General features: G+C 41.2%; 1 protein-coding gene and 1 pseudogene across 3 annotated transcripts in view; one reads left to right on the plus strand and one right to left on the minus strand.

The window, feature by feature from the left end:
- Nucleotides 1-22,187, minus strand: part of PTPN9 (protein tyrosine phosphatase non-receptor type 9) — a 191,501-nt gene that overhangs the window by 49,279 nt on the left and 120,035 nt on the right. The window lies entirely within an intron of this gene.
- Nucleotides 19,291-19,939, plus strand: LOC118671276 (annotated as a pseudogene).

The following is a 22,187-nucleotide window of genomic DNA, read 5'->3' on the forward strand; positions in this document are numbered from 1 at the left end:
CACCTCTCTGAGAAAGGTTGTTTCCCCAGGTAAGGATTTTTCCCTGAAGTTAGGGAGGGAATAAAACTCCTTAACTAAGTGCCAGGCGGGTAGTTAATCACTTTAACTACGAACAATCACGCTTAAGCTACATAATCTTTACTCCCTGGAATGGAGATAAGAAACGCCCTAACCTTTTCAATAGAAATTGACAGGATTAAAATCAACTAGTATAAATACAGATGTAACAAGACAATAAACAGCAGAACTTCGCTGGAGATCCTGGCTAGAGATCCTGGCTAGGCTGCTGATCAACTGAACGCTGTCTCTGTGTCATTCCTTCTTCGCCGACTCCGTCCACACCTTTGGGGACCCCTGGACCTGCTGGGGTTGGACCCCAGCAGGGAATGGCACTGGAGTGGCTGAGGGAGGGGATCAGAGACTTTTCCTTGAATTGCTTTTATAATTAAAACTAGTGGCCCGGTGCACGAAATTCGTGCACATTAAAAGAGAATTAATTAGAGGGAATATTTTAATATTGCTATTTGCCCTTTCTCTATAATAGAAGTGTCAGAGATGAAAGAAAATTAGTAATTTGAATACAAAAATCTCCCTCCTGTCAGAGTCTGGGGCGTGCCATGGGACCCAGAATCAAGTCCCCGCCCACCCACATGCGCCTTGAAATGGCGTGAGACCCAGACCCGGCCAGCCCCACCCCCGTCAAGCCCTGTAGGGTGAGGGGGCGCAGCCTCAAGTCCCCCGTCAAGCCCTGCTGGGTGAAGGGAACAGCCTCAGGTCCTCCCCTGTCAAACCCCGCCAGGCAGGGGGATCAGCCTCAGGTTCCCCAGCCCGGCGCCAGGGCGGGGGCTGTGGCCTCACGAGAGGGTGCGAGGGCATTACCACCATTTGCATATTCGCTCTTTATTATATAGGATAACTAGTTATAAAGTTTATTTTAAGAACGTATGATTGATTTTACATATATACTAGTATATATATATACTAGAGGCCCGGTGCAGGAAATTCATGCACCGGGGTATCCCCTCAGCCCAGCCTGCTCCCTCTCTAATCTGGGCCCCCTTGGGGGATGCCCAACTGCTGATTTAGGCCCGATCCCCAGGCAGTCGGACGTCCCTCTCACAATCCTGGACCACTGGCTCCTAATCGCTCACCTGCCTGGGCGCCCCTAACTGCCCCCCCCTGCCGACCTGATCACCCCTCACTGTCTCTGCATGCTGGCCTGATCACCCCTAACTGACTCCCTGCCGGCCTGGTCGCTCCTAATTGCCCCCCCGTAGGCCTGGTCACCCCTTACTGCCCCCTGTGCCAGCATGGTCATCCCCAACTGCCCCCCTCTGCCAGCCTGGTCGCCCCTCACAGTCCCCCCACCAGACTGGTCGTCCCACGTAGTCTGCTTGTTCATGTGTATCTCTCACATCAATGTTTCTCCCTCTCTCTCTCTCTCTCTCTCTCTCTTCCTGCCTCCTATCTTCCACTCTCTCTAAAAATCAATGGAAAAAAATATCCTCACTCCTTGGATGAAAATTTAAAAAACAAATCAAAGGCAAGTTATAACTACTGGATATAATACAACTCCATATTTGTAAAGAAAAAAATCATAAATTTTGCTCATCTTGTATGTTTATACATACATATAGACATACATAATTTAAAGCCTGGACATATGCATGTATGCATTACCTATGGATACAGACAATAGAGTGGTAAAGGCCTGGGACATGGCAGAAACGAGGACAAGGGGGGAAATGGAGCAAAAAAGGGGGGACATTTGTAATACTCTCAACAATAAAGATTTAAAAAATAAAATCAATGAAAAAAATATCCTCGAGTGAGGATTAACGACAAGAATAAAAGGACTTAGCTCTCCCTCCTGGGGGCACACCTGTGTCTTCTTTCCCTTTCCTCTCTCCCTCCCCCTCCTCCAGGCATGTTACCATTTGCTTCTTCACTTCCAAGCTCCAGGGGTCCTTCCTTTACCTCCATAACTCGTTTCCTAAGCCCATTTCTTCTAGGAATTACTTCGTCTACGTCTATAATTTACCCAAATAAATGTTCTCTAACAACAAAAAAAGGACTTTATAAAAAGTGAGATAAAAAGCTATAAACAAAGACAGTATCTATCTATACTAATAAAAGGGTAATATGCTAATTAGGGCGGTCATCTTCCGGGCATCCATCCAGACGTCCATCCGGATAAAGCCACAGAGGCTGCAAGGCCCGGAGCTCAGGCAGCCATGGGCTCAGGCAGCTGTGGGCTCAGGCAGCCATGAGCCTCAGCAGCTGCGAGGCTAAGCCGTCAGTAGGACATCTCCTGAGGGCTCCTGGACTGTGAGAGGGGGAAGACCAGGCTGAGGGACTCCCCCCCGCCAGTGCACAAATTTTTGTGCACCAGGCCTCTAGTATATATATATAAAAGGCTACATGACCAAATGACCGGTCTACCAGTCGCTATGACACACACTGACCACCAGGGGCAGACGCTCAATGTAGGAGCTGCCCCGTGGTGGTCAGTGCACTCTCACAGCTCCCGGAGCTTATCGAGCAGCTGAGGCAGCAGGTGCAGTTGGGGCCAGGATGAGCAGAAGCAGCATGGCGCCTGGCCTGGGCTCAGGCTCCTCACTGGCCTCCTGGCGCTTTGTGCACTACTACATCCCTCGGGGGATGTTGGACTTCCAGTCAGCCTGCGGGGATTGGCCGAAACAAGCAGTCCGACATCCCCCGAGGGGTCCCGGATTGTGAGAGGGTGCAGGCAAGGCTGAGGGACCCCACCAATGCACGAATCTGTGCACCGGGCCTCTAGTATATTAATATATATATGTTAATGGCTTAGTATCAATAATATGAAAAACTAATAAATGGACAAATGAATAGGAAAATGGGTAAAAACCATAAAAAGTATTTTTCAGAAAAAAAAAACATGTGGCAAATAAATCTATGAAGAGATAATCTCATTAACAAGAGAAATGCAACTTATACCACAAGATACCATTTTATCCCACTTGATTGGGAAAACATTAAGAAGTGAGATATCACAGGTTTCAAGATGGCAGCAAAGTAGGTGGATCTTTCTCTCACCTCCTCCCAGAATGGAACGGGAAATAAAACTAAATTGGGGAGCAGCCACCTGAATTACCAACTGAAGACTAGCTGAAGAGCATACTTTTAAACAAAGAAGGACAGAAACCACCTGCAATTGGTAGCAAGAGTGGGGTTGTGAGAGGGGCTGGCTTATCACCACTCGCAAAAGGCTAAGGGTGCAGAGAGATACTTTGGCTGTGGGGTTGGAGTTGGGGGTGGGGGTGTTACTTCCCCTGACAGGAGTGAGGCCTAGAAGCCAGAGGGACTCTGCAGCCTAGAACATCCAGCCAGGTAGCATTCAGCAGTTATAGGCAGTGGGGATTCCATCTGCCAGAAAGAAACAGAGCCTGCCAGGGACAAAGCCACTTTTTTTCCTAAAGGGGCAAAGCACAGGATTTTCATTCACAACTACTCACTCTGGACTTTGGTAGATGGAAAGTGGTGCACACTGGAGTCACTTGAGGAGAGTCTAGGGTGGGGGGCATTGGGGAGTGATGTGGGAGAGGGGCTAATGGGATCAATGTACTCAGTCATCCTGCTACCTCCCCCACATACTGCAGTAGCCATTTGTCCTCAGAGGTGCAAGTCCCTGGCAGTAGCAGCAGTCTGGAAAAAGGCAATTACCCCATTCTCTGGAGTCCCCCTTGCCCCACCCTGCGTCTCAGCCCCTGCTGCGGAGGCAGCACCAGAGGGATCTGGGCAATCTAAGGGTCCATCAGAGGTTGGTTTTAGGGCAGGGCCATTGCCCAACTTACTAGGAACTTAACTTGTGCTTCCCCAAAATGGGAGGGCTGATGGAAATCCCTGGCTTCAGGCAGGCCCAATAGGCATGCCTAGAAGGGGAACCACCCTGCCAATTTTGGGGGGAATATTCCAGGACAGAATTAGGCATGTGGCTCTAGGGCAGGGGAGCACCTTCATCATCTTTCCTTAAGTCTGAACTCACCCTCACAAGAGGTCCCATCCTCCTGATTCCACCAAAAGCCCTTTCAGAAACTGCATTTTCAATGACTAAGCCTGTCACCTGGACAGCAGGCGGAGGCTATGGATCCTGAGCTTCCTTGAGACATTGGAAGACCCACCTATGGACCCCATGTTGCTAACAAGCTGACCTCAGAGCACACTAGGCCTGTTCCGTGCACAGCTAAACCCAGCGTAAGCAGCTACAAACTGTGGAAGACTAGAAGCTTTGATCAGGTTGCCAAAAGCCAATTGTGGACACCTTCTGACATTGGTTAGCATTATAATACCTGCCAGGAGGCCTGAAACTAGAATACCGAACAGTTTCAGACAACGTAAGAGGACCCAAAGGAAAATTGCAACAGGCGCTGAGTCTCAACACTACTGAGACAAACTCCACTTTGTTGTTGTTTTCATTATTTTCTTTATATTGTCTCTTATTTTTGCTTTATTACCTTTTCATATCTCTTATTTTTCTCTTTCCTTTTCTTACTCTATTTTTCCCTTTCTCTTTTTTCTTTTTGTCCTTTTTGTAACCTTTTTCTTCTCTTTTTCCCCTTGCATAATTTGTTTCTTTCTTCTTTTCTCTATTACCATTTTCCTTTTCCTATATTTAAAAAAAAATGTTTTCATTGATTTTAGAGAAAGAGGAAATGAGAGGGATAGAGACATAGGAACATTGATGAGAAAGAGAGAGACATCAATTGGCTGCCTCCTGTTCTGCCCACCCCTTCCCCCCACCAACCCCAACTGTGGATTGAGTCCACAACCAGCGCATGTGCCCAGACAAGGAATCTAACTGGGGATCTCATGGTTCATGGTCAATGAGCAACCACGGAGACTCACTAGATTGACTTTTTTTCTATTCTTACTTTTTTACTCTCTCTTCGTTCCTTTCATATATTTTAAAAAATCTTTATTGTTGAGAGTATTACACATATTCTCTCCTACCCTCCCAATTGCTCTCTGCCACCAGATCCCACCCTGCCTCAGGCCTTTACCACCCTATTGGATGTGTCCATGAGTAATATATATATATATATATATATATATATATATATATATATATATATATATATATTCCCCCCCCCCCCCCGCCCTTGGTTAACCTCTTCCTGTGTCCACTCCCCCCTTCCCTCTGAGTTTCGTCAGTCTGGTCCGTTACTATGCCTTTGGTTCTATTTTTTTAACCAGTTTATTGTGTTCATTAGATTCTTTGTTCATTTTGATTATTAGATTCAGTTATTGATAGATACATATTTGTTGCCATTTTATTATTAATATTTTTTATCTCTTCTTTTTCTTCTCCTTCTTCTCCTTCCTCTTCTTAAAGAATACCCTTCATCATTTCATATAATACTGGTTTGGTGGTGATGAACTCCATTAGCTTTTTCTTGTTTGTGAAGCTCTTTATCTAACCCTCAATTCTAAATGAAAGCTTTGCTGGGTAGAGTAATTTTGGTGGTAGGTCCTTACTACTCATCACTTTGAATATTTCTTACCAATCCCTCTGGCGAGCAAAGATTCTGTTGAGAAATCAGCTAACAGTCTTATGAATGCTCCCTTGTAGGTAACTGATGGCTTTTTTCTTGCTACTTTTAAGATCCTCTCTTTGTCTGTAACCTTTGGCATTTAAAAAAAAAATCTTTATAGTTGAAAGTATTACATGTCCCCTTTTTTTCTCTCCCAAGGACCACATCCAGCCCAGTCCCGCCCCTGCCCCAGGCTTTCACCACCCTATTGTCTAGGTCCATGGGATCTGCATATATGATTACCTCCCACCCACCCACCCTCCACCATCTTCTCTCCAAGATTCCACACTCTATTCCATGCTTCCATGTCTCTGCATCCATTCCGTTCATCAGTCTGTCTTGTTACTTAGATTCCACATATGAGTGCGATCATGTGATATTTCTCTTTCTCTGACTGACTTATTTCACTTAGCATGATACTCTCCAGGTCCCTCCATGCTGTCTCAAAGGGTAAGATATTTTCCTTTTTACTGCTGCATAGTATTCCATGGTATAAATGTACCACAGCTTTTTTATTCACTCGTTTACTGATGGGCACTTGGGCTGTTTCCAGATCTTAGCTACTATAAATTATGCTGCTATGAACATAGGGGTGCATAGATTGTTTGTGATTGTTGCTTTGGGTTTCTAAGGATATATCCCTAGAAGTGGGATCACTGGATCAAAAGGCAGTTCCAGACTTAATTTTTTGAGGAAAATCCATACTATCCTATATAATAAAAGGCTAAGATGCAAATTGTCTCCTTGGGAGTTCAACCTGGCGTTTGATCGCTCGCTATGACATGCACTGACCAACAGGGGGCAGCACAGAACATGGTGGGTGACCAGTTGTGGCAACAGGGTGCTGAGGGAGTGAGGGAAGGAGGAAGCGGGGAGGCTGGGAGGCGGGGAACCTGATTGGCCCTGATCACCCGCCAGGCCTAGGGACCCTACCTGTGTACAATTTTCATGCACTGGGCCTCTAGTTTTCCATAATTGCTGCACCAATCTGCATTGCCACCAGCAGTGTACTAGGGTTCTCTTTTCTCCACATCCTCACAAGAACTTTTCATTTGATTTGTTGATGGTAGCGATTCTGACAGGTGTGAAGTGATACCTCATGTCATTTTAATTTGCATCTCTCTGATGATCAGTGACTTTGAGCTTTTCATATGTCTCTTCATCATCTGTATATACCCTTTAGAGAAGTGCCTATTTAGGTCCTTTGCCCATTTTATTAAAATATATTTTTATTGATTTCAGAGAAGAAGGAAGGAGAGATAGAAACATCAATGATGAGAGAGAATCACTGATTGGCTGCCTCCTGCACACACCCTACTGGGGATTGAGCTCACAACCCGGGCATGTGCCCTTGACTAGAATTGAACCCAGAATCCTTCAGTCCACAGGCCAATGCTCTATCCACTGAGCCAAGCCATGTAGGGCTCCTTTACCCATTTTTTAATTGGATATTTTGTCTTCCTTTTGTTAAGTTGTATGAATTCCTTATATATTTTGGATATTAACCCTTTATCAGATGTATCATTGCCAAATATGTTCTCTCATGCAATGGGGCTCCCTTTTAATATTGTTGCTGGTTTCTTTTGCTGTGCACAAATTTATTTCGATGTAGTTCCATTTATGTATTTTCTCCTTAGTTTCCTTTGCCCTAGGAGATGTATCCGTAAATATTTTGCTACGAGATGTCTGAGATTTTGCTGCCTATGGTTTCTTCTAGCATTTTTATGGTTTCCTGACTAAAATTTAAGTCTTCTATCCATTTTGAGTTTGTTCTTGTGTATGGTGTAAGTTGGTGATCTAGTTTCATTTTTTTTGCATGGATCTGTCCAGTTTCCCCAACACCATTTATTGAAGAGATTCTCTTGACTCCATTGTATGGTCTTGCCTTCTTTGTCAAAAAATATTTGAGTGTAATGGTTTGTGTTGATTTCTGAGGTCTCTGTTCTGTTCTATTGATCGATATACCTGTTCTTGTGCCAATACCAGGCTGTTTTGATTACGGTGGCTTTGTAGTATTTGATATCTGGTAATGTGATCCCTCCAACTTTGTCTTTCTCAAGATTGCTGAAGCTATTTGGGAAATTTTTTGTTTCCATATAAATTTTTTGAGTATTTGTTCCAGATTTGTGAAATATGCTGTTGATATTTTAATAGGTATTGGATTGAATTTGTACAGTACCTTGGGTAGTATATACATTTTAATAATGTTGATTCTACCAATCCATGAACAGGGAATATTCTTCCACATATTTATATCTGCTTCTACCTCCTGTAGTTTTCTGCGTATAAGTCTTTTACCTCCTTGGAAAAGTTTATTCCTAAGTATCTTAATTTTATTTTTGCAATGGTAAATGGGATTGTTTGTTTAGTTTCTCTTTCTGATAATTCATTATTGGCATACAAAAAAAGCCATTGATTTTTGGGTGTTGATTTTGTATCCTGCTACATTGCCAAATTCACTTATTAAATCTAGTAGGATATTTTTTTTTTGTTGGAGTCTCTAGAGTTTTCTATGTACAGTATCATATCATCTGCAAATAATGGGAGTTTCCAATTTGGATGCCTTTTATTTCTTCTTCTTATCTGATTGCTGTGGCTAGGACTTTCAGTATTATGTTGAATAAGAGTGGTGAAAGCAGACATCCATGTCTTCTTCCTATTCTTAGGGGAAATGGTTTTAGTTTTGCTCTTTGAGTATGATGTTGGCTGTAGGTTTGTCATATATGGCCTTTATCATGTTGAGATACTCCTGGTATTCCCATTTTGCTGAGAGTTTTTATCAAAAATGGGTGTTGGATTTTGTCTAATGCTTTTTCTTTGTTTGTTGATATGATAATGTGATTTTTGTCTTTCAATTTGTTTATGTGATATATCATGTTTATTGATTTGTGAATATTGTACCAGCCTTTCATCCCTGGAATAAGTCCCACTTGGTCATAATGTCTGATCTTTTTCATATATTGCTGGATCCAGTTTGTTAATATTTTGATGAGGATTTTAGCATTTATGCTCATCAGGAATATTGGCCTGTAGTTCTCTTTCTTTGTAGTGTCTTTATCTGGTTTTGGAATTAGGATAAAGCTGGCCTCATAAAAAGAGCTTGGAAGTGTTCCTTCCTCTTGGATTTCTTGGAAGAGTTTGAGGAGTATAGGTGTTAGTTCTTCTTTGAATGTTTCGTAAAACTCTCTTGTGAAGCCATCTAGACCCAGGATTTTGTTTTTTTGGGAGTTTTTTTGATTACTGCTTCTATTTCATCAGTTGTTATTGGCCTATTCAGGTTTTCTGGTCTTCCTGATTCAGTTTTGGGAGATTGTATCTTCCTAGTAATTGGTCGATTTCATCCACATCGCCCAGCTTGTTGTATATTCTTTTTTTTTTTTTTAATATATTTTATTGATTTTTTACAGAGAGGAAGGGAGAGAGATAGAGAGTCAGAAACATCGATGAGAGAGAAACATCGACAGCCGCCTCCTGCACATCCCCCACCGGGGATGTGCCCGCAACCCAGGTACATGCCCTTGACCGGAATCGAACCTGGGACCTTTCAGTCCGCAGGCCGACGCTCTATCCACTGAGCCAAACCGGTTTCGGCTTGTTGTATATTTTTACAGTCCTTTGTATTCCTGTGGGGTTAGTGGTTACTTCTCTGCTTTTGTGTCTGATTTTACATATTTGGGTCCTCTCTCTTTGTTTCTTGATTAGTCTGGCTAATGGTTCATCAATCTTGTTTATTCTTTCAAAGAACCTCTCTTGGATTATTTTTTTTCTTGTATTTTTGTTTTGTCTTTTGTTTGTTTGTTTTTTAGTCTCTATGTCATTTACTTCTGCTCTAATCTTTACTATTTTGTTCCTTCTACTTACTCTTGGATTTTCTTGTTGTTCTCTTTCTGATTCTTTAAGTTTTAGGGTTAAATACTTTATTGTTAATTTTTCTTGTTTTTTGAGGTAGGCCTCTAGTGCTATGAACTTCCCTCTTAGGAAGTTTGAAGGTGTCCAGAAAAGATTTTGGGTTGTTGTGTGTTCATTTTCATTTGTTTCCAGGAATTGCTACTCCAGTTTTTGTTTCTTTTTCATTTGCATGGAAAATTCTTTTCCATCCCTTCACTCTCACCCTGCATGAGTCTTTTGTGCAGAGGTGGGTGTCTTGTAGACAGCATATAGTTGGGTCATGTTTTTGTATCCTTTCAGCTACTCTATGTCATTTGATTGGAGCATTTAATCTATTTACATTTAAGGTTATTGTTGATAGTTTCTTATTATTGCCATTTTAATTCTGTATGCCTAGGTTTCTCTCTCTACTTCTTCTCATTACAGCAGTCCCTTTAGCATTTCTTGTAATGCTGGCTTGGTGATGATGTACTCCTCTAGCCTGTTTTTTTTTTTTTTTTGGTCTGGGAAGCTCTGAAGCATGAGCTACAGAGCGATCTGCAGGTGCTATTTGTGCTGGGTTTGAAGGCGCCCAAAAGAGGCCAAGATGTGAACCTTGGTAAATTTCTGCTAGTGCCAGACATAAGGCTACTTATCAAGAGGTGTGGAGTACACTGAGTCCAGCAGATATTTGTTTAAAAGATTTTAGGAAGTTCTGAAGCCTGAGCCAGACAGGCCATTCATATGGAAAAGCTACTGCAAACAGCTTGGGTGGGGCTCCAATATTGGTGGGGTGGACTCTCAGTAATCACCATGGTGGGGCAAACAGTGTGGGCCAGGTTGATTGAGACTCAGATATGGCACTGCCAGTCAGTTCTGGGGGGCTGGTGGGATATCTCAGCATAGGAACAATGACCTCTGCCAGCATTATTGTTAGAGAAGGTTCCCCGCTAGTAATTGCCCTAATGCCAGATAATTTAGTTCCTTCCTTTAATTCCTGGATTATTTCTAACTGCTGTGCTGGCACTGGAACTCAGAAGAAGTGGGCCAAATCCTTCCTTGGGCCCTTTAAGAGGACTGCCTATGTATTCGGTGCCTCCATGTCACAGCCACAAAACCCACTGGTTCCCAGATCCCAAAGTTTCAGGGACATCGCTTCCCAGTCCTGAAACACTGGACTGAAGGTTCTGGTGTGGAGCTGGGACTCCTTGCTCCACAGAGGAGGCCTCTTCAGCAAAGACATCCCTCCAGATTAAAAACATGCCCAATGTGGGTGTCAGACCAGCCATTCTGTGCATCTGCCCCGCTTACTAATTTCAATGTAGTTTCTTTTTAAAAATTTTTTTTTGGTAATGTATTTTTATTGATTTCGGAGAAGAAGGTAGAGGGGGAGAGAGATAGAAACATCAATGATGAGAGGGAATCATTGACTGGCTGCCTCCTATACGCCCCCTATAGGGGACTGAGCCTGCAACCTGGGCATGTGCCCTTGGCCGGAGTTGAACCCGGGGCCCTTCAGTCCGCAGACCAACGCTCTATCCACTGAGCCAAACCGGCTACGGCTCAATGTAGTTTCTTCTTTAATTCTCTACTTGTAGGACTTCCATTCAGCCAGATTTTAGATGGTTCTAAATGATGGTTGTGCTTTACTGTAACTGTAATTTTGATGTGGTTGTGGGAGGCAGTGAATACGGAGGTTACCTACACTGCCATCTTCTCATACCCTGTCTTCCCCTTTATCCATCTCATATACTTTATTTTATTATTCTTGTTCTCTTTTCTCTTTCCTAATTACCTTTACTCTTATGGTTGTTTTTTCTGTTGTTATTGGGTTCTTTTGTATGTTTTTGTTCTTTTTCTTGTCTTGTTTTGTTCTGTCAGCATCTGTATAACAGCTCACACAACATGGTCAGGATTGAGCCTTACAGTCAGCCAGCCTGAGGGAAGGTCCCACCCACGAATGGGACAACAACAATCAAGACCCAATTACAACAATAAAGCCCAAATAACACACACAATGGACATTTTTAGAGCATCCAGTTTAGGAGACCAAGGAAAGTATACCACTGGGTCCCACAGGACACTTACTACATAAGACTAACAGCAAAGACTGGTAGTCATAGCAGTTCTTTCTAAAACAGAAATAAACACAGAGAGCAGATTTCTGTGGATGACCTGCTGCTCTCCCATACTGCCGGCAGTATTGGAATAAACACTCATATATGATTCAACCCTGTCTCTGCTTAATTGGCTCAAGTAGTGACAGGCAGCATGGACTCACTGATTGTCTGGTTACATATTCTAGTGACCATGAAGGTATGTAAGCAAGAGACTCCTCTGAGGAAAGTATTGGGAATCCCGCTTGCTGCCTGAATTCTTTATTTGTAGCGCTGCCAGGTATTTTCCTGTTTTGAGTTGCAGCTGCAGCCTCAGCAATCCCCATTGTCTCACCTGAGACCTAAGTTGAATCAAGCGTTTCTGTAGGAGGAATCAAGCATGTTTGTATGGCACTTTCAGCCGTGGGCAAACTACGGCCCGCGGGCCAGATCTGGCCCGTTTGAAATGAATAAAACTAAAAAAAAAAAAAAAGACCGTACCCTTTTATGTAATGATGTTTACTTTGAACTTATATTAGTTCACACAAACACTCCATCCATGCTTTTGTTCTAGCCCTCCAGTCCAGTTTAAGAACCCACTGTGGCCCTCAAGTCAGAAAGTTTGCCCACCCCTGCCTAGAAGCACTTGCTGCCTCTCATCCGGGCTTCCTTGTAAGGCAGAGGTTCTCAACCTGTGGGTCACGACCCCTTTGGGGGTCGAATGACCCTTTTACAGGGGTCACCTAAGACCATCAGAAAACACATATATAGCCCTAACTGGTTTGGCTCAGCAGATAGAGCGTCGGCCTGCGGACTCAAGAGTCCCAGGTTCGATTCTGGTCAAGGGCATGTACCTTGGTTGCGGGCATCCCCAGTTGGGGGCGTGCAAGAGGCAGCTGATCCATGTTTCTCTCTCATCGATGTTTCTAACTCTCTATCCCTCTCCCCTCCTCTCTGTAAAAAATCAATAAAATATATTAAAAAACAAAAAAGAAAGAAAACACATATATAATTACATATTGTTTTTGTGATTAATCACTATGCTTTAATTATGTTCAATTTGTAACAATGAAAATACATCCTGCATATCAGATATTTACATTACGGTTCATAACAGTAGCAAAGTTACAGTTATGAAGTAGCAACGAAAAATAATTTTATGGTTGGGGGTCACCACAACATGAGGAACTGTATTAAAGGGTCACGGCATTAGGAAGGAGCATGGTGTGAAGTTCTTATCTGTGGGTTGTGCGTGCCTATAAATATTGTACATAACATGTCTCTGTTGATTGTCGTTTTGTGTTTGTTGTTTGCTTTAATTTGTTTAAAGATGGGGCACATCCCACTTTGCTAGGGACCCCAGCTACTTGTGGCAGGCTGGACCTGTGGCAGGGATTGCAGGAACTTCCTACCAGCTGCCAAGAATTCTTAATCTTGGGGACCCTCCCTGTCCTCCCTCTAAAGACATCAACCACTGGAAACTCTTAGTGAAAGTTCTTGTCTGTCTATGATGTAACTTGGTCACTGGTGTTCTTTGCTTGCTTTCTTATCTTGGGGGACATAGTTTGCTCTTCACCATTTTATAAACATAAGGAATCCTCACTCTGTTGTTTGGGCTTTGTGCCACTCAGAACGCATTTGCTGTGCTGGGTTAGTGTGAGATAAGATTCTAAGGCTGCCGAGGCCGGTTTGGCTCAGTGGATAGAGCATCGGCCTGCGGAGTGGGGGGTCCCAGGTTCGATTCCGGTCAAGGGCATGTGCCTGGGTTGCGGGCATATCCCCAGTGGGAGATGTGCAGGAGGCAGCTGATCGATGTTTCTCTCTCATCGATGTTTCTGGCTCTCTGTCTCTCTCCCTTCCTCTCTGTAAAAAATCAATAAAATATATTAAAAAATAAAAATAAAAAAAAAATTCTAAGGCTTATGTCCCAGTCCACCCTTTTGAGAGTACTCATTTATTTACAGGGCTTTTGTTTGTTTTTAGGATCTCTTCTTATATATAAGATTTCATATTGTTAGTCTATTCAGAAAGAAAAGATATGGGGGAAAAAATCTTCTAAACACACCAAGTCTTTTTCCTAGGAGGAACAGACCTGCAGAAGTGCCCTCCAGCAGGCTGCAGAAATAGCAGTGGGGGCCACTCCAAAATGGCAAATAAAAATAAAATAAAATAGTACTTTCACATTAAAGCTGCTGGAGGCCGGTGAGTTATTCCTGTTACAAAACTTGCCAAGAAAATGCCTTGGGTAATAATAATTGGTTTTAAAATCTCAAAGTTGTAAAGGCAAAATAATATAACTAAAATGAAGGGTATATAATAAAGCTTTTTTTCTGTGATAGTTATATAAGCCTAAACATCGTTTTCCAAAGACTTTGGTAACTTAAAACTTTGGAGGAATTTGCTGGGTTAAATAGTAAAAATTATTAACTATCTAGGTAGTTTGAAATAACAAGATACTGAAATATTAATTAATCTGAGTTTGCCTCATATGAAAATCTAGAGGATGGATTTGAATGAATAAGTCTTGTATTTTATTTGAAATCTCTTAAAATGTGAATATTGCTAATCTGGGGAATGTTACCTATATGTCACCTAAAAAAAAGGTTCCTAAGGGTTAGGAATTCTAACTAACTGGAAAGAAATTATGGTTTTGGTGAAATAAAAGGCATGAGGCATAGAGATGCATTTTGAAGGAAAAAGAGTGGATTCTAAAGCTGGTTATTTCTGAAAGTTGTTAGGTTTGTGAATAAAGGTTTGTGAAAGTTATAGAATGTTTGTAAAGTAAGTTGTATAAATGATACAGGCCAGTGAGCTACGAGTAATAGAATAGGGAAATTGAGATGGTTAAACAGCAATTTGGAGCCATCTAGTAAATCCTATCTTCCCTAAACCAGGGACAGTTAAGAGTAAATGATTTGCATTTTGCCTCCCAAACCAGAAGGTAAATAGCTTATATCAACCTACTCAGGGAGACAGGTAGCAGAAATCCAATTAGTATCATGTGCTGACCATACCCAAGGACAAATGAAGTCAGAGAATAAACCTCATTTTGGTTAGTCCTTTTCTAGTCTTAAAAGGGAAAAAGTTTTTCCTGTTTTTGCCCAGGGAACAAACATTCTATAAGTAATTGAAATGGTTATATGTTATATTAATCAGGTACTTGATTATTAAAAAAAAAAGGCATCTTAATCATGGGAAGTGAAGGTTGCTATCCTATATTTGTGTTTAATACCCTTTTGTCACCTTGAATGCATAATAATAATAATACCTGATTTTTTGGTAAAATAAGTTTGACAACCTTTCCAGGGTTTGAATTTTAAGATACTTTTTCTTTTTTTTTTTTTTTTATGTACCTTTTATTGAGATGGTAAAAGATACATCCATTCATTCAATAATTATTTATTAGGCAAGATACTTTTCCTTAACCTCGAATTGGCTTTAGGTCATTCCAATAGGCCCTGCAATGTCTCTAGGATTTGTTTTCTCTCATGAAGGAAAATTTTCTGCTTAAGGTGAAGTATGGTAGCAATCATCTCAGGTAGAAACTGTAGTTTAACTCTAACCCTGCTGTTTGGTTTCAGTACTTATTTTCTTGCTAAAGTAATAGAAAAGTTATTTTAATTTTCTGAATTATGTAAACCACCCCATTCGATTAAATACCCTATTGATTGTAATGTGAATATCCCATTGCTTGTGGTCATACTGGTCTCAGAAAGCACATTTTCCTTTACCTGGGAAGAACAGCACAATTATCCCAAGGTCAGAGGGCTCCAGTTAACGTGTCCCTGTTGACCCAGTGATCCTGAGACCCAAAAACTGTAATTTAGATAACATGCTTAAGTAAACTGCTTTTTTGCAAAACAGGTTCCTCATTCCAGACCCGAGGGCTCTAGATAATGTGTTTCTGTCAATTCAGTGATCCGGAGACCCAAAACTAACATGCATGCTTAAGTAAAACTGCTTCTGCTTCTGTAAACTGCTTTTTTGCAAACCAGGTTCCTTATTCCAAACCTTGAGATGTAATCAATACCTTTGTGATCTTTGCCTATATAAATTTGGTGTTGGGGCTCGGGCGGACATTATGAGATCTGGGAGAGCGAAATGCCCCCTCTTAGTCTCGGATTTGCAATAAATGTGACTCTTTAATTTGACTTCTTGAGGCATCCTTGTGTGTGATTCTCGGGGTACAACAAAGGTACATGGGAAGCTTTGTCAAATAAAGAAATACTTATATTCTATTTATATATGCATACTAAATAGATTCTGATGTGTTTTCATTTATAACTAATTGTTAGTTATAATATTGTGGAATATTACATTTTGCAGAAAAGACAATATTCCATTATAATCAAGTCCATAACCGTCTCATTTTAAATTTCTTCTTGTAATTTAGAGACAGTCACTGTTGTGTTATAATGCATTTGAAAAAATATACATCTTCTGAGGGATCCATGGAAAGGACTGACATTTTCAGATCATCCCCTTCGAACTGGATGAAAATTATTAGAACTCTATAAAGTATCTGGATTTGTAGATACTTATACAAAGTAGAAGGAAAAATTAGAAGAAAAAAATTTAATTCTGGGCCTGAATGAACTGTAAATAATTATATAGTTTCGGTAACTTTTGTTGAAAGTATTGCTGATTCTTAAACTTTTTGTTTGTCAGATATAAGGAAGTATCTTTAAAGCAATTTCATAAAGTATAGATTTTTCTCCCTACCTGTCCCTCCAGAATTTGGCAGTTCTTAATAAATGGCAATATAATTCTGTGCATGAGTTAAATAAGATCTATTTCCAACTGTGGTTATGTTAACCAAGACTTTGACTGGAATGTCATGTCTGAGAGAGACATGCTGGGACTCTGGATGTCACCAGAAAGCTTTAAGAATGAAGCCAATAAAAGCAACTTGGAGAAAGCCTGGTACCTTGCTTGGTCACATGGTTCACAGCAGTCTTTTCAGCTAAGGAATAAATGTTGCTTTCCTGAGAGATGGCAAAGAAGGAACCTCAAGATATCATTGGGGACCTCAACTTGAGGACTTCACCCATATCCATAGGTATTGCAGGCAAACCTGATGGCAGCTAGGTGACTCAGCTTCTTTGCTCTGCAGGGCTAATAAAACTTGATCATGAGTTCCCAGCAAAGCATTTTTTTTTTTTAAAACAAAAAAGCCTACGTGGTCAACTGTTATTCTTATTGTGTTTATGCAAAGAATCAGGCCAAATTGTCTTTAATAAAAATGAGGGTGATTTTAGGGAGAAAAATTTTGTTTCAATAGGAAATATTAGGAATGAAATGTTTTTGTTTTTCTTTCACCAGACCATTTGTCATAATTCTTGCTGTTCTAACTTTTGCCCAATACTAAATTTTAGAACACAGCTTGTCTCCACCAGGCTACAAGCCCTGCTCACACTCAGGGAATACCACTTCTAGACAACATTGCCACCTCCTTCTATGACCAGACCTCATCATCCCTCTGACAGAGAGCAAGGATCTCTTGGCTCTGAAGGAAAAACTTTATCCCTCCGCAGCAGGAAGCAGTTACAAAAGATACCCTGCACCTCCTATCTCTGAAAGAATTCAGAGCCAAGATCCTAGAGGGAATGACGTAGGCAGTTAGACCTGAACAGAGCAAGGATGATGGGCCAACCAGAGGAGAAATGGACAAGACCCTGAAGAATGTTTCTAGTCACTCCAACTGCTCTGATGCAGGCAATGGAGGAACCTGTGTAGAACTGACCTTTACATTTTGCTGAGTAGGAGTTGGGACACCTATTGGTAATATATAAAATTATTCCAATCATTTTGGGAAGTCATATACAGGGACCTTTATATGTTGGAAACCACTGTCTGGGAAAAGGATGCAGGGATGTTTCCCCTAAAGTTGCTGCAATCGTTCCCTGTGGCGAATGTCTGACTTTTACCCGGTGTTCTAGCTACTGTCTTTAATTAGCTAATAACTACAGTATGAATTGTTCTGATAATTTCACCTCCCTTATAGTAATGGACATATTAAGCCACTGGCTGGTTGGTTTCTGATGTGTGGGATAACTGCTTATTCATATACTCCTGCCATCAGCACTGGGGGGGCCCTGTTCCTTAGGATGACTGTCTTTATGCCTCAGAAACATTACAGGGTCTGAACCAAAAGAGACTTTCTCAAGGCCATGGCACTGGATAGCAATGACAATCTCCACCTGTGGAGCCCTGCTGAATACATTGCTTTGACCACGTTTGTTATGCTGGTAATGGTAGGCTCCCTTAAAGTGACCCGGCTGGCTTGTAACATGGTAAAAGTCCTCAATGCCATCTCCAGGGCTATATAGGGGATAAATCAAGAGCTGAGCCAGGTCAGGGAAGCAGTTCTAGAAAATCTGGCAGCAATAGATTATTTGCTATTACAGCATAACCATGGTTGTAAGGAATTTAAAGGAATGTGCTGTTTTAATCTTTCTGACAATTCTCAGTTGATAGATCACATATCCAAGATCCTGCACTTAGTGTATCCCATCCCTGGAAACTGTTTTCAAGGCAGAAGCAAATGCAGTCCAGTAGGACGAAACTTTTTAAAATTTTTATTATTGATTTCAGAGAGGAAGGGAGAGGGAGAGAGAGATAGAAACATTAATGATGAGAGAGAATCATTGATTGAGGCCTCCTGCATGCCCCCTTCTGGGGATCAAGCCTGCAACTTGGGCATGTGCCCTTGACTGGAATCGAACCTGGGACCCTTCCATTCACAGGCTGACATTCTATCCACTGAGCCACCCAGCTAGGGCAAGATGAGACTTTTTCATCTAAAACTAATCTCATAGATATGAGATGATAGAAATATCAGTGGGGAAATGTTAGGAGCAAAAATAAAAATATTGGGGACTAGCTATGTTTATGGGAAATATTAATCATGCTCTGTTAACCATAATTGCCTTGGGTTGGTTAAAGAAAGGATATTCTGAGCTCGCTGGGAGTTGTACACCCCCAGGACCTGGTAGTCAACCTCGTACCTGGAAATCAACCTTGGAACCATTGTTATTCAGGAACTGCCTATTATCATGGAAAGATTAACAATCTTATCGCCCAAACAATGGAGTCCCACCCCAGCCTCCTACTTCCCTATGCCTGCAATCCCTACTTCCCCTTGTAATCTTTGTCTTACCCTATATAAGCAGCTGGCTTATGGGGGCTGCAGAACAGATTTTTGTGGATGACCTGCTGCTCTCCCATACTGCCAGCAGTACTGGAATAAACCTCATATATGATTCAAAAAAAGAAAAAGAAAAGAAAAGAAACAAACACAAAAATACAGCTAAAATGGGGAGACAAAGAAACAACCCCAAATGAAAGAAAAAGAGGAAGCTCCAGAAAAAGAGTAAAATGAAATGGAGGCAATCAATTGATAAGATACAGAATTCAGAGTAATGGTTATAAAGCTGCTCAAGAAACTTAGTGAAAACTACAAGGAACTTAATAGGAATCAAAAGGAACTTAGTGGGAGCAACATTGACATGAAAAAGAAGTTAGAAACCATGACTAAGAACTAGTCGGAAGTGAAGAATACCATCAAGGATACACTGGGAGGAATTAAAAGTAGGATGGCTGGACAGAGAGAAACATTGAAAGGGGGAAAAGAGACAGAGAGAAACATCAAAAGGAGAAGAGACAGAGAGAAACATCAAAAGGAGAAGAGACAGAGAGAAACATCGAACTATCTCACATCGATATCCCACATGCATTGTGATGCAACTACAGAAAAATATGGCTCAGGAGACTAACCAGACCCCAGGGCCCATGCTGTGTAGTACAGGATGTAGCATTTATGGGAATCCTAGGACAAATGGAATGTGTTCTATTTGCTACAAAGAACATCTTTAGAGGCAGCAGAATAGTGGCAGAATGAACCCAATGGGGACAGCTAGTGGTTCCAACAGTCCTACCTCAGATTCTACATCTGTGCAAAGAGCAGACGCTAGTTTAAATAACTATGAAGGTGCTGCTGGCAGCACGTCTGAAAAATCAAGAAATGTGCCTGTGGGTGCCTTGCCTGTAACTCAGCAAAGGATAGAAATGAGCATTTCAAATGCTCATTTGAAATGAGAGGACAAAATAACTACCCTGAAAACAGAGGTGTCAGAGCCAGTTGTCACTCAGCCCAGTTCATCAGTTTCTCAACCCAGTACTTCTCAAAGTGAAGAAAAAGCTCCTGAGTTACCCAAACCAAAGAAGAATAGATGTTTCATGTGCAGAAAGAAAGTTGGCCTTACAGGGTTTGACTGCTGATGTGGAAATTTGTTTTGTGGACTTCGCTGTTACTCTGACAAGCACAACTGTCCGTATGATTACAAAGCAGAAGCTGCAGCAAGAATCAGAAAAAAGAATCCAGAGAATATAAATTACTACTTGTGAAGAGACTGAAACTTTGTTTTTATCTACACTAATACAAGAAAAACACGCAAAATTGCTTCACTCCTCTACACCCACCAGCCAATCAGGATGAGCATGCAAATTAACCCAACAAAGATGCTGGTTAATTTGCATATGCAGGCACAGAGCAAAGACTGAAGACTGAAGACGACTGAAGACTGAAGACTGAAGAGGCTTGGCTTCTCCACTGCAGCTGGAGCGAAGGCCTGGGTCCCGGGTGCCAGAGGAAAACCGGTGCCGGCAGCCAGGGAAGGAAGGCCTATTGCACAAATCTCTTTGTGCAACGGGCCTCTAGTTTTAATATGTCATAAGAAAATATTAAAGAGCAGATGCTTGGTCATTTTCCTTTGATGTTCTCCAGAGTTTTACTTTGTACTACTTGTCTGTCTTATAATTGATATTTTAGAATCTTTGGGTGTTTGTTACAGGCAAAATTGGATAAATACAGCCCCATAAAATGTATATGCCCTCCCTTGAATAAAATTGGATGAAAATATGCATATCAAAATGAATTTCACAGGTAACGCAGACAAAATTTAGTCCCTACGTGCCAAACAAAACACATGAACTCTCTGCATGTTTGCAGCATACCTGCCTTTTGGGAATGTATCAAGGTATAATCTTTGGCCAAAACCGGTTTGGCTCAGTGGATAGAGCGTCGGCCTGCGGACTGAAAGGTCCCGGTTCGATTCCGGTCAAGGGCATGTACCAGGGTTGCGGGCACATCCCCAGTGGGAGATGTGCAGGAGGCAGCTGATCGATGTTTCTCTCTCATCGATATTTCTAACTCTCTATCTCTCTCCCTTCCTCTCTGTAAAAAATCAATAAAATATATTTAAAAAAAAAAAAAAAAAAGGTATAATCTTTGGCTAGTGTTATGTGCCAGTATTTTTCTAAAATTAGTACACCAGAAAAGGAGTGGCAGTCTACTTCTATCATAGTTAAGCTTCACCATGTTAATTTCTACAACATGTTCACTGGAAGCAGGAAGAAGATAATAAAGAGGGTCAGACCTTTCCGTGAAACCAGTATTTGATGCCATATGTATGCCTGGCTAATTGGTCTAAAAGCTGTCAAATAAGACATTCTGTGAAAGGTAAACAGCGCAATTGGTTATGAGTAAAAGCATCAAGCAATAGGGTCTTGGAGTTATCATTGAAGCTTATTGTGCTGGCCTGCACCAGAAGATGTCTGCATTACTCATTGCTAAAATGTGTAGCACAGAACTGCACTAGGATTAATTTGTTCACAAGAAGAAATTAAAACTCTGCATTTGGTTTCCACATACAGCAGCTCTATTGAATAACATGCATCTGAATTTTAAGTTGCAAAGGTATCTGAACAGTTAATTTTTCATGTGCATCTTCTGTTGAATGTTTTGGTTCAAGAAAGAATGTTTAGAGCTTTTTTAAAGACTTCAGTTCTTAATGTAACTGTACTTTTCTGCATGAAAAATCATAACCAACATGGGTGCAGTAGACTTCTTAGTGGCATCCAGCACCACTTGCAGAGGGCTGCTTTATCATTTTAATTGTACTTGAGTGTAGGACTCTAGTGTTCTTGGGTGTGTTGCATGGCTGCATTATTTATAGCATTGTATAATAACAACTAGAAGAGGCAGTATACTTCATTGATGCTTGTCTGGTAATATCACTTCTGTGTTATAATGGAAGATTTTCTGTGATGTATGAAACTTGTGTTTTTTCTACATAAATAAGTATAGTTAGATTAGTGTTGTGGTAATGCCTGTTTTCATCTGTAAATAGTCAAGTATGTACATGAGGCACTACTTCTGATTTATTGCAGTGCTCAGTCTTAGTTTTACTTTTGTTCTTAAAGCATTCAATTTTGCTTTCAAATCTTTGTACCTTAGTTCTGAGTTAGATTTGCAGATGTATAGAGATAGTTCATATTTATGTATTATACATAATCATGCTATCCAGCATTGATGCTCTATTGTATTATGTAAATAATAAAAGCCATGTACAGAGGGGAAAAAAAAGTAGGCTGGCTGATGCAGAAGATAGAATCAGTGATTTGAAAAAAAAAAAAGCCAATCAACAACAACAACAAAATTTTAAAAAAATTAGAATAGTTTATGGAACTTTGGGACAACATGGAACAACAATATTTACATCATAGGGGTGCCAGAAGAAGAGAGTGAGCAAAGGATAGAAAGCCTGTTTCAAGAAACAATGACAAAATCCTAGCCAGTTTGGCTCAGCGTTTA

This window comes from Myotis myotis, unplaced genomic scaffold (assembly GCF_014108235.1).
Source record: "Myotis myotis isolate mMyoMyo1 unplaced genomic scaffold, mMyoMyo1.p scaffold_m19_p_1, whole genome shotgun sequence".
Taxonomy (NCBI): Eukaryota; Metazoa; Chordata; class Mammalia; order Chiroptera; family Vespertilionidae; genus Myotis; species Myotis myotis.